The sequence below is a fragment of the Vicugna pacos genome, chromosome 18 (assembly GCF_048564905.1).
Source record: "Vicugna pacos chromosome 18, VicPac4, whole genome shotgun sequence".
NCBI classification, from domain to species: domain Eukaryota; kingdom Metazoa; phylum Chordata; class Mammalia; order Artiodactyla; family Camelidae; genus Vicugna; species Vicugna pacos.
The window spans coordinates 42,563,436-42,590,483 of NC_133004.1; the positions used below are offsets into that span (position 1 = coordinate 42,563,436).

The following is a 27,048-nucleotide window of genomic DNA, read 5'->3' on the forward strand; positions in this document are numbered from 1 at the left end:
ACCTTATCCTGGGTCTGCTGAAGAAAGGGACCCTCAGGCATCCTGCTTTTCCACTAGGGAAAAATCTCTCTGTCTGATTCCACTCTGGTTCCTCCTCGGTTCTCTTGTTCCTTCCCATTTAAAATATACAAACCAGAATTCTGTTTCTGCCTTGGATGCAGAAAGCCAGGGGAAAAAAGTCACTCCTACTCTAACAGCAAGAGAATCATAACTTTTCTTGAACCCATCAGAAATCGAGGTTGCAAGGCACCCAAGCAGTCTGAAATCTAAGGAAAGATGGGCCCTTTCAAGGAAACATGGGGCACAGGCACTGAATCAACTACGGCAGAGCACAGGAGGAAAGACCGAGTGCTGCACAAATGAGCAAAAAGAATTCAGGTGAAAAATTTTAACAAACCTCTAAAGACCAAGAGCAGGCCTGCATGAGAATGTAGCACTGTGGATGCAAACTCCTACTTGCAAGCTCTGCTCCACAGACCTCCACTGGGAGCTCACACGAAAGACTGGACACAGACTGGGAAACCAGAGCACGCCTCCCAGGCATGGAGGGCTGCCTGATCGGTGCTCAGGACTCTTGCCTCCTTTAGAATAAGGAGGATGGGCAGAAAAATCTGTTATCATCAGACCATAGGTGAAGACCTAGTGCAGGTGGCAGAAGAGTAGTAAAAGAATAAAAATCTACCCCTGGGGGAGGGTCAGAAAATCATCCTGGGCCCAGAATCTTACACTAATGCCAGTAGAGGTCTCCTGCTGCTGTTGAAGGAAGAGGAAACTCTCTCCTTCACAAGACCCACTAAAGATACGAGGCAAAGTTTGGCTGCTATAGGAAGGTGGGCTGGATCACTGAGAAAGCCCCAGCCTCAAGACCCAGGGACAAAGGGCCTACCTAAGATTGAAGCTGGACCACGAAACAGAGTATTTTTGTCTACCATCCCAGACTAGCGAGTACCAAGTGGTAGCATCAGTGGTCTCCTGCATCGGGGAAGGCAAGAGCGTGGACACCCTCTCTGAGGTGCAGACCCACAAGGAAGGCTGGAAGCTGAGGGTGTCATAGGAGCATTGAGGAAATTCTTTCAGCATCCAGCCACCACCATAAGCACAAGGCCTGTCTAGAAAAATGTGAAGCTGGTGGTGCACTGAGGGTAACTACAGTGACAACAAAACCCAAACCCAGTTTCACTCCTGACTAGACTGGCTCAACCCCCACACTAGCAGCCAAGCAGAAGAAAGGCTTGCCCGCTTGCAGGCATAAATATTTATTTCAGTCTCTACTGTTCTACATACCATGTCTGTCATTAAACCAAAAAGTACAAGACACACACAGGGAATTATATTCAATATCTTGTAGTAACCTATAATGAAAAAGAATATGAAAACATGTACATGCATGACTGAAGCATTACACTATATACCAGAAACTGACGCACATTGTAAACTGACTATACTCCAATTTTTTTAAGTTAAAAAAAAGTAAAAAACAAACAAACAAGAATTCCAGCAAGTTCCTAAAAGCAAAACTTGAATTTGCCACGTACAGGCAAGTATTTACATAGCATATACATTGAATTAGGTATTATAAGTAAACTAGAGAAGATTTAAAGTATGTGGGAGGATGTACATAGGTTATATACAAGTACTATGCCATTTTATATTAAGGGACTTGAACATCCTCAGATTTTGGTTGGGCAGGGAGTGGTCCTGGAACTAATTCATTTGGATACTGAGGGACAATTGTTGAAATAAAATAAAATTTTACAAGATGCACAAAAAAAGTGAGTGAAAACAATCCACAGTCAAGAGATACAGCAATCAAGAGAACCAGACTCAGAGATGACCCAGATGTTAGAACTCTGAGACAGAAACTTTAAAATAACTATGATTAATATGAACTCTGGTAGAAAAGGTGAATAATATTCATGAACAGATGAGAAATTTTAGCAGAGAAACGGAAACTATAAGAAAAAGTCAACTCTAAATGTTAGAAAAAAATTTAAAACAGTAAAAAAGAGAAGACTGCCTTCAAAGGGCTCATCAGAATACTTGACCCTGCTGAGAAAAGAAAAAGAAGTCAATGGAAATTACCCAAACTGAAACACAAAGGAAAGAGTAAATTTTTAAAAAAGAGTAAAAACTATTTCGAAGGGCAGGGCATCCAATCGGTGTGGGACAATAATGGATGGTCTAATGTAAGTGTAACTGGAATCCCAGAAGGTAAAGAGAGACAATGAGTCAGAACAAATATTTGAGGAGAAAATGGTCAATAATGTTCCAAAAATAAAATAACATCGAATGACAAACCCAAGAAGATCAGAGAACCACACGAGAATAAATAGCCCACCCCCAGAATGCTAACAAACAGAAAACTCAGACGCATCCTGTTTAAACTTCTGAAAACCAGTGATGAAGACAACATCTTGAAGGCCCTGGAGGAAAACAAACACGTCACAGACAGAGACATAAATATAATAGTTACAGAAGACTTCTCAACAGACACCGTGCGAGCCGGAAAGCGATGGAGTGAAACCTTTAAAGTATTGAGAGGAAAAAACCCGTTACCCCAGAATTCTGCCTTTTAAAAATAAACATAAAAATTTTCTAGACAAACAAAAGCAGAGAGAATTCATTATCTGCAGATCTACAATATAAGACACATTCAAGAAAACCCCTCAGGCAGAAGAACATACCAGACAGAAGTTTGGATCAACACAAAGGAATTAAGATTTCTAAAAATATTTTAAGAGAAAAAAAAATACTTTAAGGGAAGGTAAATGTTTTTAAAACTTTTTTCTTATTTTATTTTGGTTTTGGTTTGGGGGGGACGGTAATTAGGATTATTATTTACTTTTTTAATGGAGGTCCTGGGGATTGAACCCACGACCTCATGCATGGTAGACATGCATCCTACCACTGAGCCATACCCTCCCCCCTACTTTTTTCTTATTTTAAATTGTCCTAAGAGATAACTGACTATCTAAAGCAAAAATAGTTTTAATATATTGTGATAAAGGACTTATATGTAGAGGATACAAAGAACTCTAAGAAATTCAAGAAAACCCAAACAAGCCAATTTGTTTAAATGGGCAAAAGATCTGAACAGACCACTTACCAACGTAAATGCCACGCGTGTGTAAATAAGCACGTGGAAAGATGCTCAGCGTCATTAGTCACCAGGGAAACGCAGATTCGAACCACCGCGAGATTCCATGCCGCACCTGTTGGAATGGCTTCAAACAAAGAAACGAAAACCTAACAACACTGGACGCCCCTGAGGACAGGAATCACTGAAACTCTCATACGTTGTTGGCAGGGATACCAAGTGATGCAGCCACTCTGGAAGGCAGTTCGGCAGTTTCTTACAAAGCTAAACATACACTTATTATAAGACAGCAAGTCCCACGCCCAAGTATTTACCTGAGAGAAATGAAAACTTATCTTCATATAAAACTTGAATATGAACACTTACGGCAGTTTTATTCATAATCACCAAAAAATCCTGGAAACCATCCAAATGTCCTTCAGCTGGGGAAGGGATAGGCAGACTGTGGTGCATCCACACCGTGGACTATGACTTAGAGGACTGAACTACTGATACACACAACAGGGTTAAATCTCAAATGCGTTATTAACTGAAAGAAGCCAGACTCACAAGGCTATATAAGGTGTGATTCCACTCATGTGCTATTCTGGCAGAATTATACGGATAGACAACAGCTGAGGGATGCCGGAGGCAGGAGATGGGTAGCAGGGTTGACTGCTTGAGGGGCATGAGGGGACTGTTTGTGGTGACAATGTGGTTATACCACTCTGGGCCTTCTCTGGAACTCATGGAACAATGCTCTAAAAAGGCTGCATTTGGCTCTCTGTAAAGTACATCTTAATTAGGAAAACAGACCAGCCAGGCTCTGTTAACTTCTGTCTCGGGTTCATACTGTTGAGAAGCTGCTGGGGTGGTTTAACAGCACAGGTCCTCCCCGCACGGACACGGAAGCTTTCCAGCGGGAAGGGACTAACAGCAGAGCAGCAGGCATCAGGCGCCTCTGCTGTTAAGTCCAGGTCAGGACCTTGTATGGGGAAACTGGCTTATATTTACTCAACACCTTTCTGTTTTTATCTGAGTTCACTGCAGGTGGTCATCCATGCAAAAATGTTAAAGAGCTTATTCTACCAAAACCACCCATCTCTGGTCCTAGTAGGAGGCCCACAGTGTTGTCGCAGGGTTGCCTGGGTGGCAGCTCTGCCACTGAGTCCAAGATGGAGCCTTCTCAGTGGCTTCACAAACCAGGGCAAATCACATCCACGTCCATCCCCCGGGCGCAGCGCGACAGTATGTCTATGTGTGGGGGATTTGGTTAAAATGGGGTTTGAGGCCTTGAAGGGGCAGACTGGGAAGAAGGAGGCATTAGGAGTGGGGTGGGGTGCAGACCACGACTGGACAGGCGGGGGTGATGGTGAGGGGGTGGTGACATGCATCCTTCCCCTGCTGCCCTTGTCAGGCTGAGAGGGTCCCGTTTGCAGTGGAATGCAGTCAGCACCGTTTGGTGGGCTCCAGGCTCTCAGCTACAGCTAAGGCCTTGCCAACCACAGCCCGTCCCAAAAGGGGCACCAGGTTTCTTTCTTCATTGTAGCGCAGCCCTGCCTTGCAGGCCCAAATAGGCCTCTCCAGAGGGTCAGCTCCCGGGACCTGATCTGTCTTGTTCATCACTGTCCGGCCAAGGCCCCATGGTGCCTGGCCACGCTCAGGAAATTCTTGTTGAGGGCGTGAATGAATGGATTGGTTTCTCTGGACAGAATCATCTCTGGAAGCAGCCTGGACATCCCCAGGCCATGTGTAGCCAGGCAGAGGCCTTGGCTCAGAGAAGGATCTGACCCTCTTTGCAAGTCCTACGTGTTGAGTGCAATGGGGCTCATGGAGCCCGAGCCTCTCCCTCATGCCACGTGGGCCCTTATTGTGACAGGGAAGTTGTGGAAAGTGACCCAGCACAGTGGAGGCAGTTTTCCCCTGGGCTCGGGTCTGCCCCTTCTCCTCTGTTCCAAGAAGGGAGAAGGAAGAGCAGGACTGATGCCCTGTCCAGGGAAGCGAGAGTCAGCCCAGGGGCTGCTGGGCACCACTCACTGGGTCATACCTCGGGGGCGGCCATGGTCACTGGGAGCATGTCCACACCGTTGCCAGAGATGCAGACTGCACACCAGTGCACCCGGAGGTGAGGCCGAGACCCAGACAAGCACAGGGACCAGCAGAGATCAGCCAGGCCAAGCAGAGCTGGTGGGAGGGAGTAAGGCCAGTGCTCCAGATAAGACATTCCTCCGGCTGGGGGCTCAACCCTGGAGTGGGCCTGGGTTCTCAGGGCAGCAGGGTCACACCAGGCCCCTGGAATCTTGGTCTGCTCGCCTGGCCTGCCTGGAAGGGGCCTGGACTATGGTGCCAGGAGCCCAGGTTTGTGCTGCGTCATTGTCTGCCCCTCAGAGCATTCACACCACACCCAGGCATTGGGACCCTCCGTGACCCTCAGGCCTGACTACCCAGCTTCATGTCTCTCGCAGTCTCAGCCTGTCTCCTGACCTCCAGCCACAGAGGTTGGCTTGCCTTGCTGTTCCCCAGACTCATTCTGTGCCCCCACCATCCGCTGGCCCATGCTCCTGCCTATAGCCTTCCTTCTACCTGCTATGCCCACCGCCCCCATCGTTGCTTCACAAAATTCTACCCAAGCTCCAAAGCTCATCTGGGGTGCTGCCCCCTCACAAAGCTTTCCTAATCCTGTCAACCCAGTGGTCATCCACTGGCAATGGGATGAAACCAGGGAACGTTACCATGATTGCACCCCACCCTTCACTTCCCCTCACTAGGCTCCTGCCACTAGGAATGATGAGACTGGATATCATATGATCCATCCCCCTCCCCAAACTGAGAGCCACTGTTGTAACCAGGCATGATAATCCCACCTTGGCGATGCTGCCTGGGGCTATGATGATTTGTGATCTTGGCTTTGAGGAATCTCTTCTGGCTGCTGGGCTGTGTGGCTTAAAGAAGGCTGACTGGCTGTCAGGCCACAAAGGCTGGACATGGCCTCAGGGCCTTCACCAAGGTGCAGTGCTCAGCCACACACTGTAGCCCCACATGAGGATCTTTGCTGGGGTCTCAGAGGGGATCAGCCTCAGGCCTGACTCTCTTAACTACTCAGAAGAGTGATGTGGAAAACCAACGTGATACTTTATGAGGAAAAATCAAACTAGTAATATTAACACAGGCACAACCAGCTCCTTTCTGATTAGCACATTGTATAGGAAGCTAACCTATAAGAAGAAGGTGGCTTAGACAGCCAGGAACTAGAGCAGAAGGGAGCAATGAAACCACCTCTGAGATTAGAGCATTTACCTACATCGGGTTCTGTGCATCAGTCAGGTTTCTGTAATGGTGATGCTGTGTAACAAACCTAACAGCTCAGTGACCTAAAACAACAGCATTCATTTTCCATTCACCTGCTTGTAGGTGGACTCTAGAGGCTCTATTTTGGGCTGCAGGTTGGTTTCAGGTCAGCTCCATGTATGTCTCATTCTGGGATCCAGACTGAAAGAGTTACTGGGTCAAATTCTTCTCCTGGCAAATGGCAGGCACATAAGAGGCAGGCAAACCATTTAAGCATGTTGAAAGCCCCTGATCACATCATGTCCACCGGCACTCCATTGGCTGAAGCAAGCCAAGGTCAAAGACAGCCAGGTGGGGAGTAGTTCCCTCTCAGGAAAGCCACTGCATTGGCAGAGAAAGAAGGAAGAATTGTGGACAGATAATGCAACCTGTACCCACAGGTAGCCCAGGAAGTGCTGTGCCACAAGAACACCTCTGCCTTGGGGACCAGGCCAGGGAGCTACCAAATCTCCAGGCAGTGCTGGGACAGCCGGGGGAGGTGATCCACTCCAATGACTTTCTTTCTGCTCGACACAGTCTTTCTTTATAGAAGTTATGCATTAAATTCAATTACAGTCCTGCTGACTGAGGACTCTCTCTCTCTTAAGGTGACTTTGCCTCTTCAGCTCTGATGCACGAGATCTCAAGTCCATAATTCAACCCTCCAAGGTGATCTTCCTTCCCTTACTGTCCTGTTCTCTGGGGATGCTTCACTATCACCCCCAGCAGCTCCTCCGTAAGGCCAGTCAACTTGGAATTTGCTATGGTCTAAATGTTGTGTCCCCCCAGATTCATATGTTGAAACCTAGGCCCCAAATGTGATGGCTTTAGAAGGTGGGGTCTTTTGGGAGGTGGCTAGGTCGTGAGGACAGAGCCCTTATACATGGGTTTAGTGTCCTTATAAAAGAGACCCCACAGAGCACCCTAGCCCCTTCGACGATGTGAGGACACTGGGAGAAGATGCTGCCTGTGAACCAGGAAGCTCTCGGTAAACACCAGACCTTTTGGTGCCACTATCCTGGACTTCTCAGCTTCCAGAACTGTAAGAAAGACATAAGCCACCCAGGCTATGGTATCTTGTTTTAACAGCCCGAATGGACGAAGACAGAATTTGTCCAACTGTCTCAACACGCCTGTGTGGAATTAAGTATTGGCTTCCAGGAAAATGAATGCACAGCAGCCATCTTCATTGTCTGGGTCCCCACTAAGCCCCACGAGAAGGATGACATCTCGATAACCAGGGAATCTGCAGCGCCTAGAACGGTGCTTGTCACAGACAGAGGTTTGATAAATAACCGTGAATGAGTGAATTCTTGCTCTCCTCCTCCCCCTCTTCTCTGCCTCTCAGCCTGACAGTCTGAGAATGTTCAAGGGCGTCTCCTATGTCATTGTCCCTGCCATGACTCTGCCAAACAGACACTTCTCACGGGAGGACAGAACAGAACGTTCTCTTCCCAACACCTTTTGCATTGGTGTTCCCATTTGCCTTCCTCAGACTCTACAATGGCTGATTCAAGGCCGTGAGTCATGCTGGCCCTGAGCGTGAGTGCACGGGGGCCGCTGTGCGGACGTCACAAGAATCACCCCCACCAACAAGGTGGTGCTCCCTTGATTTGCTTGGAGGCTGACAAAGAGAGTCTTCTGGCTATTAGGTGGTGGGAATTCCAGCCCCAGCCGCCACCCTCCCCAGCCCCTGCCTTCCTTCCCGGGGCACATCCAGGGCCCCTGCTCCCAGCCCCAGCCCACCGCCCTGCGCAGGCGCGCCACTCAAGGGGGCCGTGGCGTCCTGCTCGCCTGTGCAGACAGCGCTGTGCAGACAGCGCTGTTTCCAGGAGCAGGCACTGTGCCTGTTGCCTGAGCACCATTCAGAAGTGAGCACTTGAATCTCTACTGACTGTTCTGTTCAGCTCTTACCCATTTTTTTGCTCCACATTCACTAAGCGAGCAGAGTGTGCCCTCCTCGTCTCCAGGTCCCCGATGGGGAGGGGCAGGGGGCTCGCCATCCTGCCACAGTGTGTTTCCTTTCCTGCTCCTGTTTCTGGGGTTGATTGGTGTCCGCCAAGGTCTGCTGGAGCATTTTTAACAGCGTTTTACCGGTCAGGGCACATTTTTTGATAATAGGAAAATAGATAGAAATGAGAAACAACTTTCATCTCCTTGGGGGCCCTAGGGAACTCAGCCGCCCCTTCAGCAAAACAGCCCAGGGGACCACGCTGTGACCGTGCGTTGCTGAGAGGCCTGGTTCCTGCCACTGAGTTGTTTACAGTCGGCTGCGAGAGGGGACAGGGACACAAACAATTAACTGCCCCCAGGTAGGAGCACTTGGTGATGCCCCAAAGAAAACAGGGGATTCCTTGGCCTTTCAGTCTCACTTTTTCAGGAAAGCAGGGGAATCCTAATTCAAGTCAAAAATGGCTGTCAGAGCTCCCTTGGGCCTCGAGAGACTGGGACAGGAGAACAGGGTGCTGGGGAATCAGAAGAAATCTCTGCCTCTCTTAGACTCTCCCCACTCCTTTGTTTTTTCCAAAAGTGCCCTTAGCACAGCACGGTGGGCAGCAGCCAAGAACACCAATATAGCAAGTAGGAGAGCACTTTCTGAGTTCACCTTTTATCTTCTTTGATCCTCACTGCCATTTTTCATGTCATCACTGTGCCCATTTTATAGATGAGAAGACTGAGGTCCACTGAGGATAAAGAATCTGTTCACGGCAAACGAGCCCATGAGCCGTGGGGTCAAGACCTAGTTTTGTCTTGGTTTGGCCTGTCTCATGTGGGTCATTTCCATTGTCCCTCATGCAGGAGGATGCTGTGACCATCCATCCACAGCCATGCAGAGGAGGCTCCTCCTGGCTGTGAGCTGAGGGGCACTATCGTCTGGGAGGAGCAAGCCATGACAAGGGACACTTGGGAATCAAGGCCTCAGCTTTGCAGAGCAGGGAGGGCTCCCTGGGCCTTCCGTGAAGCAAAATTCCCTGTGTTCAGGCTGGTTGCCAAGGGCACAGCTGATTATTCCACCCTGGCAGCTCATTAACTCCCATTAACTTGGCTACCTGGGAAGTGTACCCCCATCATCCTGCCAGAGTAGTCCCCTCCACCTCACCTGAAGTTTTCCCTTATTTCCAAATTAATCCACATCCCGCCACCGCTGCAGTAACTGGGGGCAAACTCTTCAAAACCTTACACTGTGTGAAGATGGAATGTTTTTTAAAATTTCTTCTCCAACCAATGGTGCCCATAATGGAATCAGAAAAATGAGCTCCTCTCACTAGCCTTTCAGATACGTCTCCCAGGCTCTCAGCTTCTTTGTCAGGGACGCCGTCTTGTTGCTGTTAAGTGTGTCTTTTCTAAGACAGAGCCGGGTTTGGGGGTGGGGAGAAGGAGCTGGACAGAAATAAAGAGATCTGGGCTCCTTTTATACTGTGCAGACAGACGCCTGAGAACTTCCCCGTGCCGGTGAAAGGAAAGTCCATCTGGTCACAAGGCTAGTCTATTAATTTAGTTAAGCCTACAAAGCAAGTTCCTTATCCAACTGTTTTCTTCTTTTATGATAATTGCAGCAGCGTCTGGCCCTGGCAGAAAGAAACTACTGCTCAGCATCAGGAATAGTTGTGGTGCCAACATCCTAATGTCCACAGGGATGGCAGCCTCCACAGAGGAAAAGAGGCAAATGTCAATTAGCACAGACTCTTGAATATAGGCTAGAAATGTCTCCAAGCAAAGGCCAGTGGCCGTGGATCACAGGTTCCTCCAACACACACACATTTTTCTTTTGTTTTGCCTTCTCTTAAAGTAGCCAACCTGAATATATATATATATATATGTATATATATTTCAATGGGACCTAAGACACCTCCCCATCAATTAGTGTTTCCTCTGGAACTCAGGACCTAAGAACTGTGACATTCTCGAAGCCAGGGTGATCTCCAAACATCACAAAGTTAGTTAACGATAGTTATATGTGATTGGTTTGCAGCCTCAGCTCCTTATTCCTGACCTGAACTCTTTCCTCTCCCTCCCCTGAACAGAATAGGCATGCCCCAGTGAATTCTGGGAATTTCCTGGTCTTCCTGATTGTGATGAAAGGAGTGCAGTTTGAAAAGCACCCCCTTCAAAGACCTCTGAGGTCCTGGCCACTGCCATCAGAGTGGCATCCTTGCCTGTTGTCCCCAGTGCCCCAGTGCTTGGTGCTTCTCTGCCCCAAGCCTCTTGTAGAGATACTTCCTTGCCTTGGGAGCAGGTGGGGCTCGCTCTGTTGGTTGTCATGGGAACCAAGATTAATTGGGCATCCTGGATTTCAATTCTGATGTTGGCAGCGTGTCTCAGCAAGGGTCCTTGGCAATAGCTCTCCCAGGTGGCACGACTTTCTCAAACGAAGAATGCCCATAGTCTGCCCTGCTCCACCCAGCACTTCCTTCCCCGGTGCATCTTCAGACTTCGCTAGTGTGGTACAAGCCCATCACGAGTGCGGCGTAGCTCACTCTTCCACCTCAGGCAAGAGCTAATAAACCAAGTTAAAGGGAAGCGTTAATATCTGGGGCAGAAAGTCTCCTTGGGGCTAAATTCTCCCCCAGACACCATGCCAGTGAAACTAAAACACAGAAAAGTGAAGCCGCTCACAGGGAACCAGGAAGTTCTCACGCCTCACCTGGTGCTGGCAGAAGGACGGGCAGATGTTGACACGCTGTGCCTGACCCTACCTAAGCATTTGCAACGTTGAACAAACAGGACAGGTCAGGGGAAATGCTGCCAGTCAGTCACAGCGTGCCCAGGAAACATGAGGGATCAGGGGACGATCTGAGGACAGAGCACAGGTCCTGGTCTTCACTCACTCATTCATTCGTTCATTCGTTCATTCATCCGTCTGTCCGTCCAACTGTCCATCTGGGGTGCCTGTCTAGCCCCCACAGCAATTAGCATAATGCCAAGTCCACAGTAGGGGGTTAATTGTGCTGGTAAACAAAGAACCTGCCAAATGTCCTGTGGACAGAATGCTTGCCAGAGCCTCACAGATCCTCAGATGCATGCCTCTTGTTTTGTTGGCATCTTTACAGGTCTAGGCCAAGCCCTCTACTTAGAGTCTTCAGATGAGATAGCAGAGAAACAACATGGAATACAACTAATGTGAGCAAACCAGATGCAACTGAGTTTTCACTGGAAAAATTCTGCTGCTTCTCACCACTGATCCCCAATCCAACCCTTGAATTTTGGATGGTCTTTTGGGAACAGCCTTTGAGGTCTGGGTGAGGCTGGAGCTAAGGAGATCCTGACGCACTGGACACATAGTGGTCCTGAAGTCGGCCCCGCGGGTGGTCCCGCAGACTGAGAGCCATCAACCCCATGGTGACGGCGAGGCCTCCGCTATTTGTCTCTGCTCATCATTTCCCTGAACTCTCGAGTCATCAGAGCAGGAGATTTGGCCAGCTGTTCCCCTGGGCCCCGCGTGCGCTTCTCGTTGTCTACAGCCAGAGCACCACGTGTGGGAGACGGAAAACTGAGCATCCAGACAGGGCCTGTCGCTCACGAGGGCTGGGCAGCACTCCCTCCGCTTGAATCACTGATGGATTTGGGTGCAGGTGCCGGTGCTGCACGGGAGAATGATCCCCCATTGTGTGCTAATTTCATTGTGTAAACCCGCCTGACCCTGTGTCCAGTGGTCCTGCCCCCAGAGCGAAAAGGAGGGGAGGGGCGGTCACGAGACCACATTGTGTTCTCCATGTGCCTAATGTGAAGCAGCACAGCCACTTCTATCACAGAGAGAACTGCCTGGAAAAATGAATCCCCCACAACAAATCCCCCCCTCGGAGAACAGCAGAAGCATCACCCTGGGTTTCCATGGAGGCAGCCTGCCAGGGCCATTCCTGTCCGGGGGGCTGGGGAGGTGGTGTGGTTTAGAAGCAGTGTCCACGAGGCCGCGGCCATCCGAAACGTGTAGACCTGTCATGACAACGGCTGCTGCTACCTTGCTCACATGGCGTATGCTGGGCATGAGCTGAACCATCATCTCAGTTAATTCTCGAGACAGCACTGTGGGGTAGAGACTTATCCCCACATCGCACCTGGAAACAAGGCTCAGTTCGGTAACTTGAGGGACTTCAGCCCCGGTTATGTCTGTAACTGCCTGTCACGGAAACAGAGGCCGGAAGGGAATGTGCAAAATAAAAATGGTAGTGCGCCAACTCCCACATCTCCATCCCTGCCCTGCAACTGTGCTGTGCCCCCCGGACGCTCCCGAATGTCCCAAGTGCACCTCAACTCTGAACTATCCTCTCCCCAACCCAAGCCCATGTCCTGCCCCTGTGACCTCTAACTGAATTTTCTAAGCCAGATGCAAATACATTGAAGGTAACTTTGCCTCTTGCCACCCACCACATCCAGTAGGAAACCGCCTCTGCCTTGACCTGGCATTCCTCATGCCACCTGTACCGCCTTCCTTTTTGACTTGCTCTGTCTCACCGCCACAGCCTGCCAGACAGACGCATTTGGTCCTGTAAGCCTGCGTGCCTACAGGCTGGGCGTGGCTCTCCATTCTCTGCTCCATTAAGAATCTCTCCAGAGGCCTTTATCACCCAGCCTCAGTTTACCCTATAGTCTCATTCGCTTCCACCACCCCTCCCTGTACGCACACACCACCTGTCCCCACCCCCTCCCACAGAAGCTCTGGTCCTCAACAATGGAGCCCTTTCCTAGCCCCGCGTCCACGCCCTCCCGGCACAGATGTTGATTCTCAAGCTTCTCTCTACTCAGAAGCACCTGGACTCCCCACCCTGAGCAGCGCCCCTCCCCTCCTCGACCCTGCACTTAGCAGGTAGGGGCTGCGGCCCATCTCTGCTCCCCCAGCGCCCCACTCAGAGAATGACTCTCGGATAAGTAAATGAATGCAGCAATCAAGAGGTGCCCATGGGCGCTCCCCAAGCCAAGACCTGGGTGAACCAGAACCAGTTCCAGGCAGTAAAGGAGAAAATGCACAGAACAGCCTGGGGCTCAGAATTAACTAATAGCCTTCTCTTTGTCTGCATCTGATGAAAGTGGGATTGATGTGCCCTGTGGGTTGGAGGAGGCTGGGTGCCAAGTTGAGTGCCTTGTCAAACACCCTGGGCGCCTGAGTCTCCCCACTGGGGTGAGTCAACCCACAGCCATGACTGCCCACGGCCTGGTGCTGCCGGCTCCAAGAGCACTCAGGCAGGGGCACCCACCTTCCTCTCCTCCCACCTGCCGAAGAGCCCCTGACCCTGAATTAATTAGGCAATTTCGGCCCTGATGGGCTCTGTTTCTGATGGCACACCTCTGCCAGGATTGAGAAAAATGTCCTCCAGAAACCATCGGGGCGCCGAGTCCTTTGGGAGCCTCTTCATATGTTTGTTTCCCTCCCTGAGAGACCAAAAATGCACCCATGCATCCAATCAGGGGCTCTTCTGCTTCAGTGAATACGCAGAACTGTTTGCTCAGTCCTGTGAACACAGAAATAAGCCACAAGCATCCCTGGGGGCTCTGTTGGCTGTCTACCAGCACCCGCCTTCCAAGCACGTAACAGGACCAGACCCCCACGGAACCCTGAGCTGTCCGCCTGTGCGTGGGGTGAGCTCTGGCCATCTAGACAATCAGGGTGGTTCCATCTCCCATGCCTCAGTGACTGTTTCAGGTGACCCAGGGCTCAGCTGGTCAGACCAAAGCATTCCTGACATTGCCTTGGGAATGGACATGTGTTCCAATTTGGAGCAATGACACAGAAGGAAAATTTACCAGGAACTGGGGGGAAAGTTTCCTTGCTTTTCTGAAAGAGCCTCAAGAGGAGACATGGTAGCAGTTGTGAGGGTTGGAACCCTGGAGGCCTCTTTGCCATCATGAGGGAGGCTGCTTATGGATTATTCTACTATCTAGAAGGCAGAGGCTGAATGAAAACAGGGCGCTTGATAACAGCATTGAGCTGCTGAATCAAACCAAGCCTGAAATCCATCTTACCGCTGAATCTTCCCAAAGCACATGAGCCAGTCAATCGCCTTTGGTGGTGGAGCTAGTGTGAGACGAATTTTCTTTTTCTGACAGTCCTAACAGATTCGGTCCAATGGAAAAGGCTGAAAAACGGCTTCCTGCTGAGATCAGAGCTCTACACTAAGAGACAAAAATCTATGCCATCTTGAGCCTCAGTCCACCTATCAATAAAAGGGGTAACGCATCAACCTTGCAGTGGAGTGGGAGAGTAGCTGTGGTCATTGAAAAGTTCCTAGCACACAGTAGATGCTCAAGAAATAATATTTTCTTCCTTTGCCTTAGGCCACTTCAAGAGTCAATTATTCCAAGATTTCATTATAAAATAGCGATTGTGATATTTGTCTTCCTCTCCTGACATGGTTGCGTTTTGGGTCGAATGAAAGAGATGTAAAAACCCTGGGAAATACAAAAGCCTCCTCCTGGTTAAGGCATGAATGTTGTAGACTCAAAGGCACTCAGTGGCTGCGATCCACTGAGGTTTTTGCCACTCCCGCCGCCACCTCTGTGAAGCCGGTCCAGACGTCGCCTCCTCTGAGCTCCCACAGCCCCTGTCGTTCTCCTGTGCCCCTCCTCACAGGCACAGTGACTGCACATTACTCACCTGTGTCCTGACGAGACACTGTGGACAAGGACCGTGCTTGTCTCCTTTGCCCGCGCAGGTAACTGTCTAGTATGCAGGGCAGAGGCTGGCCTCAGTGAACAGCTCTCAGAGAGAGAGACTCCCAGGGTCACCACGTGTGGTGCCTTAGGCAAATTAGAAAAAGCACCCTCTTGGCAGCTGAAGATCAGTGGGCAGCAGTCTGGCCAGCAGACAGTTCTCCCAGCTGCTCTGTCAAGGTCACAGTGAGGTCCTAATTGCCACATGAGCGGCTGGTTTCTGGATGTTCTTCTCCGTGTTTCTTTTCCATCCTCCCCCACCACATCTCAGTCGCTGCCACATGCCTCTCCTGGCTCTCCCCCTACCTCTCCACATCCCCCACCCCAAAGGCGCTAGGGATGGGGAGCCAGCTCTGGGAGTGTAAACACCGCCAGGCCTCTCCACCCGATCTCTTGCTTCCATTTCCCTCCACACGTCTGCTTCTTCCCCTCCCACTGCTGTTTCTTTTGAAAGGAAAGTGCTCGGCCACGGCAGCTCTGAACTCACACTCTCACAGCTTAGCAGCTCAAGAGGAAGGAATACTCCTCCTCTGGCTCCGTATTTAAAATCCCAGGGAAGCACTCTGATGGGCCTGGCTTGAGTCATGTGCCCTCCCCTTGGGCCATCTCCTGAGCTAAGTTGCTGTGATTGGCAGCTCCAGTAGAATCGCCCCATGGGAGTGATCAAGTCACGCAGGGCTGGTCCCATGTAGCCTGACAGGCACCAGTTTCTTCTCGTGTCCCTGTGCCTCCCCTCAAACTGAAGCCCTCAGTTGATGAGAGGAATCAATGAGTGACATCGTCTGTCCTTCCTGGTGCCCCCTTTTCGCAGGACCATCTCCCAGCCCAGCACTTGCTTGGTCCCATTCTTATACCCAACTTCTTTCTCCGGGCCCCCTGAGGCTTAGAAAGGCAGCAGACCCCTCCCTGCCTGCAAGAAACGAGCCACTTACCTCCAGAGACACAGGTGGCATGTACAGAGATGCAAAAAGCAAATTGAAGAAGGAGAAGACAAACTGAGACACAGAGAGGTCTGAAGGCCCAGCAGGGGCTCAGTAAATGACGTTGTCTCCCTCTTTCTGCTGTCTGGCCTGTGACAGCAGAGCCACTGTGAACTGTTGCTAAGTTGCTATCCCAAACATCTCCTCCAGTGCCCTTCTTCATCCTTAGTCCAAATCCTGTTCTGATGTAGCTTTTTTAGGGATGTCAAGGCACTGCATCAATTGTCAGTCTTTAATAACTTAGTAGGAACTAGTCTCTCCGATTACACAGCGCGAAAGCCTGAATTCTTCCCCTGACAGATTCAAGACTCAGGATGCCGCTCAGTGTAAAGAAAAAGGTTTTCCTGGAATAAGAGGTCCCGGTTCCCCAGTGGGGATTCTGAGCAGCCGGAAAGCACTGGGAAAACCTGGACACCGGAAAAGAAGAATGCTGGGGAGAGAGCATGGGGCACTTCTGTCTGAAATATTCATGACGTTCTGAAGAGAAGGTGAATTTGTTTCTTAAAAAAAAAAAAATGTAAGAAGTGGCCTGTGCCCTCAAGTCCGGGTCAGAGACTGAGTTTGTACATTTCAAGTTTATAGGCTGTAGGAACTAAAGCAGCCCTATGTAATCTCCAATTAATCTTCTGTCAAACCCCAGACTTCCAATGATGGGATCTGGGGCAGAGTAAACGGGGTTCCCTCCTGATAGCAAAAGTCAGTACGGGGGAACCACTCCTCTGAAACCTGCAGCCACAGGGAGGCGGGCCTCCATGGGCTTTGGATGAAGGAAAGACTCACGGTCAATTTCTGCTGAGATGCAGACGGAGGACTCAAGTAAGGCTACAGTGGCAACCAGCAGGGTTTGATGTCAGGAAGACCTGATCCCACTCCCATTTCCACTCTTCCCCAGTCCCTTCTGATCTACTGCGTTGATACTAGCAACCAGCATTTATCATTGCTGTTCTTGTTAATATAACTAAAAGTCACGGATTTTGTACAAAATAAGTGCAGATGGCTGCAATAAAGGGTTAATCAGTGCTTTCAGTTAGCGAGGCCCAGGGAAACCCAGTCACGTGTACGCAGGCCACCGGTGACCAGTTACTGGACACAGATCCCTAGAGGGAGTGAAACTGCTCTCTACTCTCACCCTCCCAAGGTTGTGAATAAGGAAACAGACTCCTTTGGTAAAGGTCTTTTGGAATTTGACCCCCATCTTCTGGAGGTAATTACAACAGGGCTTTTCAATGGCATAAAATTTATTTGCCCTCCTATCCCAGCATTCCCTCTAAAAAGGGCAAACCCAAGGAGAGAATGACAAGTGGGTTTCCAAACACTTCCCGTGATCACCTGTCAAACTTACAAGTCAGGTCCTTCCTCTCATTAATCGCCTGCCTGCCCCACCCGCCCTCCCAGCACCAATGGCATCTTTGCTGGGTGCAGGGCGTCCCTCCCAGCGTCTGCCTGCCTGGCCTCCAGGCACCAACTCTGATGAGCAATTACCAGATTCCTGGCCATTTGCAGTTGCTGCTAATATCAAGTCTCCTCGGCGACCACAGTTCCAGGAAGCCGCAGCGAGCTCTGTCCCGCGCCGCCTGGAATTTCCTTTGGGTCTGGCGCCAGGCCCATCTAGAAGGGGCAGAGTGGTGTGCCTGGGTGCCTAAGCCATTTGTGGTAAAAGGATCCGGATGTGCAAATGGCTGAGTTCCCTGTTACTGGATTGTTTCTTCCACTAGATGAAAAACAGATTTTTCTTCCAACTGGCTGCTGCTCCATTCAAGTTATTACCAGAACTTACAGTGGCCCATTCTAGACCCGGGAAGCCTTTCAAAGAGAAGGCCTCGCCTGGTGCGAGGCCCGGCTTGGTGGACACGTGGTAGCTGGCGTTTTTGTTCAATAGTCACCAAGCCCCTCTCCGTGCATGGCACCACAGGGGCTGAGCAAAAGAGGACACTCACGAAGAAGGAAGACCGCAAGGCATGAAGAGGGTCTGGGCACCCCTGGTGGAGGAGACCTTGGAGATCCAGGGTGAGCGAGGGAGACATGCGAGGGAAGAGGGAGCCATTGCCTACAAGCAGGGCAGGGGCTCTAGTGGGCCAGGCTAAATCTGGGGGCTGGAAGCGAACGTCCTCTCGTCACTGTTACTGGAGCAGTGACGCAGGTGATGCACTAGGTGGGCAGGTGAAAGGGGATGAGACCAGAGGCAGGGAGGCCAGTTAGGAGGTTTCCTTGTCAAACTTTCATTAAGCTCCTATTGTGTGCTGGCAGCATGCTCAGTCTGGAGGTGCAACAGAGAAAAGACAGACCAGCTTCCTGCCTACCCAGGGCTTCCATTCCCAGATGATATGATACTTGGGTAAACAGAAGTTGTGATGCATCATAAAGAAAATAAACAGAGAGAAGAGGCAGGAGGCAGGACCAGGCTACGTGGGGGGCTGGCTTTGCTCCAGCCAACAGTGAACACAGTGAGATTAAGACCTTCGAAAGGATTTAGATCCATTACTTAAACCATGCTTTTCCCTTTCAGAGGACATGCGAGCCCTGGAGGATTGAACACTCCAGAAATACACACTGGGCTCTTCAGGTCCATTTGCACAACTTCACTTCCCTCCTCTCCCTCCCACTGCCCACCACTCTGGGCCCGTGTGATGAAAGGAGCTGAGAATTGCAGTGTCTCCCTGTGAAGTAAGACCACCACAGTGAGGCCTGAGCCTTTTCCCTGGGCTTTTTTCTTTTTCTTTTCCTTTTTCTTTTTCTTTGAAGCTCGTGCTCCTAATAGGAAACCTGGCCTGTGCGGATGCCCTACGTGGGCAGAGGTGTTTAAAAAGCTGTATAGATGGAGCCTAACTGAGCCGTGCCTGGATGTCATTTTTTTTAGCCACACACAGAAAAGCAGGGCTTCGTTGGTGCTGCTGGTGATTAAGCCTGAAATCTGTTAGATCCAAGATCTCAACAGATGCCACGGCAAGTCACCCAGTTAAATAGCAACTCTACAAAGACACCGCTGCCAGAACTCCACCCAGTAGCGGGGCTGTGTGAAGACTTCAGTCTTGTGACCTTAGCCTACGTCCACACTGTCACCCCCAGTCCTGACAAGACCCCGGAGACACACTCCCTCAGGGCTCCTCTGCCCTTTGGGAAAGGTGATTGCATTCACTTGTGCCTTTGCTTTCTCGGCTGTTTGGTGTTTGGGGGCCCTTCTAGTTGAGGACATAAGAAGAAGGAGTAATTGGTCTTTTCAGCCTGCTTGTCCCCATCATGGAGGTTAGTTGTGTAAAGGAAAACTCTCTGGCCACACCAGCCTCCGGGGCAGAGAGGAGGATGGGGAGTCCTGATTCCTTTCAGGACTGTGTGTGGGAATATTCTCCCTGGTGGGTGGGAAGAGGAAACCAGCTGGGTGTACTGCAATTCGGTTCTGGCTGACCTAGACTTTGGCGCCATCTGGGATTTGCACAGATGCCATAAGCTAGGAGCTTCCCCAAAGCCACCCTAATTTCAGATGCCAGCCACACCTCCAGGGGTCCCCAGTCACCTGCTTTTCTGACCAACTGGCTACAAATTCGGCGGTTTTCACACCTCCCCTCTCTAGTACGACTCACAGTACTCAGTGAGTCACTGAGTTACCTGTTCTCATGAGAGGCCTTGTCCACCCAGCTGTACTGCTCATTGCCCAAGGCCACGAGCAGCTTCTGAGAATTATCGTGATCACTCCACCAAAACCCAGGTAAAGAGGTGCTGTGATTTCTCCCTCGTATAAGGAGGAATTAGACTGTATAAACAAGAAAATGCATGTAAAGCATTTAGCACTGGGCCTCACAAATTGTAAGCACTAGGAAAAAAAATAGTTTAGGAAACTGAAACCCAGAGAGGTTGAAAAATTTCCCCAAGGTCACACAGCTATGAAGAGGCAGAACTAGGGTTTGAATATAAGTAGGTGTGACTGCAAAGGCCATACTTTAAGATTAATTGGCACCTACTATGTGCCATACAGATTCCTGCCCTTGGAAATCTTAAACCAAGTGCTGGAGGCAGAAACTCTCAAATAGACATGATTCAGAGCAGACTACAGTAGGAGATATGCAGAGCTGGGTGAGGACAGGGAGTGGAGTGACAGGGGGACCCCAGGGATGGCATATGAAATGATCCTTGAAGAACAGGTACCATTTTGACAGAGATGGTGGGAAAGGGCATCAGAGCAGATGGAACAGCACATGCAAAGGCACTGAGGCAGGATGATGCACCTTATGAACCAGGGTGGGAAGTTGTCCATTGCAGCAGATGTAAAGGCCTGGCAGGTGGTGCTATAGGGATAAGGCCACAGGGCAGGCACCTCCAGATCATGGCCATTGGGTTGAGGCATCTGCACTTCATCTTGGAGGCCCCAGAGGAGCAGCCCCCTCTTTAAATGTGGCAGATGTTTGATCCAGATGCCAATGTGCTCAGATCTGTTTATCAAGAAAACCTGGACCCAAAGCACAGTGCTCACCCATAGCCATGTCCAGCCAGGGTGGGTGGACGACAGGCCTTGCCCAGGGGGATCCGATGCCTACCAGCTCTGACACCAACTGGCCCATGGCCCTGGGCTCCTTTTTGCTTTAGAAAGAGAAGCCATCCAGTTACAAACGCACTGTTGCTTGGGTTCCCCAAATAAAACCACATGCACAGAAAGACTGTTTTTTTTTTTTTTTAAGGCAGGCAGGTAGGCAGATAGCGTGACTGCCAAGGGCGTGAAGCCAACATTGAGCAGCATTGCTTGACAACACATCAGAAAGGAAGAGAAAATCTTAATGCCAAAGGATGAGGCACCAACATGATCAATCTGTGCTTCTCACTGGGAAGCTGAAATTGCCTAGTCTGTGATTGTATTTACCGTTGCCCGGGTCCTGCAGCCACAGGCTAGTCGTGCTCCTCCGTAAGTCCAGCAAATGTCTCCATCTCTCTTGAGAAGGACTCACGTGTACCTTGAAATTCTGAAGCATCTGCATTCTGCGCAAAGACCCAAGTAGCTGTCAGAGTTGATACAGAGATTTCCCCACATTTTATAGATCAAGAGAAGAGGTGGTCCCCTAGCTTGCCTTTAATTCAGCTACCTTGGGTCTTGAGCTATTAACACTTTATCAAATTCTTTCACAGCCCTCCCCTGGGACCTTCCCACGCTGGGGGAAGGGGGTGCTACATTTCAGAATTTATGCTCTTTCCTTTCTCAGATTGAAGACTTCATGTCTTTCCTTGCTGCATCTCAGTTGGGCCAGAGGAGAGCAAATTACCTTGGCAAAATACGTCCTTACCAACTGGTAACACGGCAGGAAAGAAACTAAATCCGCACTTGAAATAAATCTGAGCGGAACAGTTTGAAGAGCATCCAGAAATATTGTGCTGCTGGCTGACCTATTACTTAGACAGAGATGGGTCTGGGTGTATGCACCTTCCTCCTTCACAGCAAGGGACCTCAGGGTGAGGGCTCACCCCCACAAAGGCGCTGGGAGAGCTGGTTGTGGAAGAGTCAGGGCTTGTCTTTGGGAACAAGGTAGAGGGTGGGGAATGCTTCAATTCTGCAACTGGTTATTTTGAAAAATAAGGTTGAACTAATTCAAACCTCTGATTATTGATTCTAAACTTTTCTTCCCAAAAAACAAGCCAAGAAAGAGGCACCTGGCCTGAATTCAGCTGGTTTTTCTTTCAAAGTTGCCCTGGTTGGTAGACGTGACCTCAGACTTCGAAATCAATCCCTCTTACGGGAAGGCGGAAGGGAGAGCCGGGAAGAGGGGCTGGGGGGCCCCAGGGCAGCAGGCGTCCAGCCGCCCCCTCCGTGTGACCTGGCATCCTCACGTTTCCAAGGCGCCTCCTCCTCAGTTGACCCCCAGAGACTTCCATCAGGAAGGCAGTCAGGTCACTACGAGCCTCTATGGACAGATGAAGAGACTGAGGTTAAGTGCTTTTGAATTCTGTTCCTCCTTCATAATAGTATACACAGTGCACGTGGCTTTAAAGTCCTTCAGGTATTTCAAGAACGCCCCTTTTCAGTACTTCCTGTAAGTCCGTTTGTCCTGACTGGGCCTTTTTCCAGTCCACTCCCGTAAGAAATGGTGGAATAATGGAGGGAACTTGTTGGAACCTCGAGGATACGGAGTCTGTCCGGCCATCACTCAGATGTCATCTGGACACATCGCCATGACTTTGACATTTGGAAAAAAGACGTGCCCAGCGGGAAGAGGCAATTCCAGACTCTTCACAACTCACAAACACCTCCTTCCAAAAGCACATCTTAAACTTTTTGGAAAACGCCTAAATAAAAAGAAACATCATCCTTGCCTGGAACTGAATTTGTTTTGAAGGGATTGTGGGGTAGGTGTAACAGCTCTATCACGAATCATACTAATTCTGCTCCAAAATTACACTTGACCCCTCGAAGCGGTCGATCCAATTGCATCCCTCCAGACCATGATTCAGCCCTTCTCACTGCTAAAAATGTCATTTTTCTCTCCGACAGCTTAAAACAAATGGATGTATTTATATCCTACCAATCTGTAAGTTCTCGGGGTGTGAATTGGTTGTTTACTTTAAAGAGCAGATAAAAGTAAGAGTCAAAATCATGGTGGTTCTGTGCTGAGGGTTGAAAGCCAGGAAAAGACAAAGCTTCTGGGTTCACATTTGATAACCATTTCCCCAGAGTTTGCACGGGGACAAGGCTCCCCTGATGGGGGATGACTCTGAGAGGGATAAAGGCCCACCCACTATGGCTGGTAATTTCAAACTCATCTGTGCACTTATCAGACGAATGTGGGTAACAGTGGCTGCCTTCACGGAGGGCCCTCTGCGTGTGCCGGCCCTGTGCTAAGCCCTTCTCCTGGAAGGAGGCATTTAATCCTCACAGCAGCCTTTGAGGTGGCTGCTGGCATCATCCCCAGAGTACCAAGGAGGAGACTGGAACTCAGAGAGACTGTGCCGGGAAGCGAGGGGCACAGCCCCCCTGACCTGGCTCTTAGCCCCAGGCGCCCAGGCTACCCGGCCACCCCAAGACCAGGTGCTGTAACCTTTGTAAGAAGCTCACACGAACTGACCGTGTTCCTACAAAAAGATCCCCGTGCGGCGGGGCCGGGCCCCATCTGGTGCTTCAAGGCAGAGATGCTCCCAGCAATGAGCATAAACAGACAAGGCCCAACTCGCCCGACTTCTTCCCCGAAGGACAACACTCCCAACGGCCTGACAAGGAACTAATGTTTCACCTACTTCTCTGCGAGCTGAGTCATACCCGGTGTCTAATTAACATAAAATCGTTGAATGGCTACTTTCATTTTCGCTCATGTGTTTAGAGTCCCCCGTGGATTGGCCAAGAGTTGCCTTTCATTTCACTCCCTCAGGGGTTTTGGCCATCTTCCTCATTTAGTGAAAAATAGACCCATAACATAAAAACTGTATTTTTTTTTAAATAAAAATGGATTTCTGACATGGGGCTTACTTGTGTTTACAATTTATGTTTGCAACAATACAGTTATTTATATGTCAGAAACCAGAGCTTCTGCCCCCGAGGCTGCCTAGGAATGTCACAGTCTGCTTACCAAATGCCATACCGGGTCCCCTCGGGTGGCATTGCTCATCCTAGGATGACCGGGGCAAGTGCTGCGGAAGAAACTTCTCTCTAGGAAGAGACTCCGTCTAGCACCAAAGGCCAGGACAGGACTCCTGGCTTAACCACGGCCGGACCCCAGGGCCTCGGGTGTGTCCCATGTCACTAGAGCTCAGGGTCCCCAGGCAGGGCTGGAGTGCTGTGACTGTGGATCAGGAAGTCAGCTGTGATGGGAGAGGCGAAACCATCCTGGTCCTCTTCCCTTCCATGCATGCCCAGGGGAAAGCTGGAATTGTGGGAGATGCCAGATTTCTGCCCAGAAGGGCCAGGTGGTGGTTGAATAGTCCCCAGATTCACGTCCACTTAGAACCTCAGAATGTGACCTTCTTTGGAAACAGGATCTTTGCAGGTGTCCTTCAGATGAGGTCCTACTGAATCTGAGCGGGCTCTAATCCACTGGTGTCTTTCAGAGAAGAGAAGACATGGAAGGAGACACACTGAAGAAGGCCGTGGAAAGACAGAAACAGAGCTTGGAGTGACGTGTCCACAGGCCAAGCGACACGAAGGAATGCCAGGAGCCACCAGAAGCTAGAGGTGAGGAAGGATCTCCCCTAGAGAGTGTGATGGGAGTGGGGTCCTGCGGGGGGGGGGGGGTCCTGATTTTGGACTTCTGGTCTTCAGAACTGTGAGAGACTATGCTTCTGTTGTTTTGAGCCCCCCAGTTTGTGGTACTTTGTTACGGCAGCCCCAGGAGACTGATACGGGTAACACCGGCAGCCGCAGAACCCGGACAGGCTCATGCGAGCCCCCTGCCCTCACCGCCTCAGAGGTTGCCGGAGGACGGCAGGGCTGGGCAGGCTTGCCTTGGGTGCGGCCAATGTGGGGACCAGCTGGCACAGGGCCCAGGCTGGAGCAGCAGGGAGACTCCAACAGCCTGATAACAGTTTTCAAACCCCCACCGGGGCCATAGGTCTCCCACTGAGGGAGGGAGAATGTGCACTGGGTGAAGAAGGATCATTAAAGTGTGATTTAGCAAAGGCACAGGTAAAATCTAAACAAAGATGTGCTGAATGCAGGAGGGTCGGGCAGACGGGCTCACAGCATCTACTTGTTTACCAAACACCTGTCACCCCACAGGCAGGTGCTGGGCTCAGCACTGGGAATGTAAACCTGCCTGGGGATACAACCACCTGAAGGCACCAGGCCTAGGACAGGGCCTGTGCGCGGCAGGTGCTCAGTCAACTTCAGCCTGTTGGATTTGTAAATGAATGAATGAGCGAATGAGTCTAATCGCAGAAACAGAATCTAAGTATCTAAATACAGTCAGGGTGGGGAGGAGATTTGATCTGTGAGCAATCCACTAAAGCTGCCTGGAGGTGGTGGCGCTTGGTTCAAGTTTGAAAGACTGAGTAGCTTTAAGGACTGGAGGAGGCCACAAACCAATGTATATATGTTGATACTTCTGAGGAGCCTGTACAAAGCCAAATGGAATCAGATTCTAGAGCAGTAAGGCGTTTTTATATATGACAGAAGAGTCACACCAGGATCCTCAGAGGAAGTTAGGGCAGGAGGCAGAATTTGGCACCAGCCATTGAGGGGAAGGTCCAGCTTGGACTCCTTTGCTGACACTGCAGTTACAGTGAGGGCTTAAGATGCCTCTGCCTTTGAGGCGTGGGGCAGGGCCCACAGCGAGGCCAGAGCCTCCGGGATCCTTCCCTGGAGGAGGGGTCCATCACGGGCTGAGGGCCAGGCCCTGGGTCAGCATAGGAGGGAACTTGGGCTCTGCCTTGTGCCCCACCTCGCACCCCGAGCTTTGCCCTCAAGATCGTTCATCTGCATAGCAGCCCAGAGAGGTAAGCTTCTTCTATCCCTGTTTTTCAGAAGAGAAAATGGAGGCTTAGAGACATGTCACCGTGCCAAGGCCAGCCAGCTTGGAATGAAGGAGCTTGGGCTTCTATCTTGAACTTTGAGACCAAAATTCATGAACTTTCCGCAGTAGGACAGCTGGCAGGGGGTTGGTTGCACACTGAGAGGGGAGGGACATGGCCAGGACCCACCACAGAGGGGCCCCAGCCATTGGAACAAGCCAGTGTGGCGGGGTCAGACCCTGCCCTTAACAAGCAGGTAGGGACAGATTCTGCCCGATCAGTCTCCTCCCAGCCTGGAGTCAGACGTGGAGCCCAGAAGGGAGCCCTGGAGGGGAGGTGGGCTGGGGGCTGAGCTCAGCGTCTGTGTCCTGGGGCAGCCTCTGCCCCTGCAGGGTCTCCTCTCAGAGCCAGGCCTGTGCATGGGCGGTGTTGTCCCCTTGGGGTCACACTGGCCCACTGGGATTAACCCACCTTCATCAGGGTTGTAGTCATATGAATAAATAAACCAAATCGGGCCTTTGGGGGTAAAATATGATGGTGTCACGTTTCAGCCTGCAGCCAGAGTAGAAATCGAGGCTCCCTCCAACACACACAGGCCCAGGGGCCTGGCCCTCTGGGGAGGGCTGGGCCATTGCCTGGTCAAGACTCAGCTCATGGGCACACCTGCAGAATACCTCCAGGTGACCCGTGTGTCCCTCCTGTCACTCAGGCGCTTCCCAGGCAAGGGTTTCAGAGGGGGTCTGCTTTTGCTCAGAGCGCCAGTATCAGGGGAAAATTTAATCCATCAGAAGAGAGTTTGCAAAGACATCCACCATCTGTCGGCAAAAAAATTCATCAATAGTCCATCTGAGAGAGAAATGGAAAATTATATCCGCACCTACCTGAGTGGGGATTATAAGCCAGGAAACAGTCTTTCAGAAAACTCTGAGGACCGTTCTGCCTGTTCGAGGTCAAAGCACAGTTATGCAAGTTTTTGAGGTAAAGGGTGACACATCAAAGGACTCATTACTGACAGTTGACACATCCCAGATCTGCATGTACAAAGTGAGTAGTGGGTCATGGTTCATCACGGCCCCTTACAAGGTTAAGAAGAAAGATTATCTCCTAAGGAGTTATAACCCCTGATGAAATTAAGAAGCAGTGTTCTCTCTTAAGGAGGTCTGGTGAGTGCAGACACACAATACACACTAAAGGGGAGGGAGGAGGCCCAAAAGGGCAAAGAAAAAATTTGTATTTAAATTTTTCTCTTCTTGCCATCAATTAGGAATTTTATTTCATCACATCTGTTGGCATCTTGCAAAAGGATTTTTTTAAGGTAAATAATGACTCTCATACAAACATAAAATGAGCATGTGCCAAAGATCTCATTCCACTCACTAATTAATGAGGGAACCAGTAAGATGTTACCTGTGGTTTAAAGGAGAATTGAAAGAATCACAATGAAGAATGCTGAAATGAATATGCAAATAGATGCAAAGCCAGCTTGTCCACGGGGCGGGTCGTAAATTGCTTTCCAGGAGCCATAGTTCATTTGCATTTCGATGGACAGGAATTATTTGCTTCATTATAAGTGTTCTACAACTTGTCAAGTTGTAAAAAGCACAA

At 50.2% G+C, this 27,048-nt stretch overlaps 1 long non-coding RNA gene across 1 annotated transcript in view; it reads left to right on the forward strand.

The window, feature by feature from the left end:
* LOC140687163 (uncharacterized) overlaps positions 1 to 25,977 on the forward strand; it is a 58,927-nt gene extending 32,950 nt beyond the window's left edge. The window contains exons 3-4 of the long non-coding RNA XR_012061316.1: positions 24,046 to 24,169; positions 25,457 to 25,977. This is a non-coding gene — a long non-coding RNA (uncharacterized lncRNA). The remainder of the gene's footprint in view (positions 1 to 24,045; positions 24,170 to 25,456) is intronic.
* Positions 25,978 to 27,048: the final 1,071 nt, after the last annotated feature.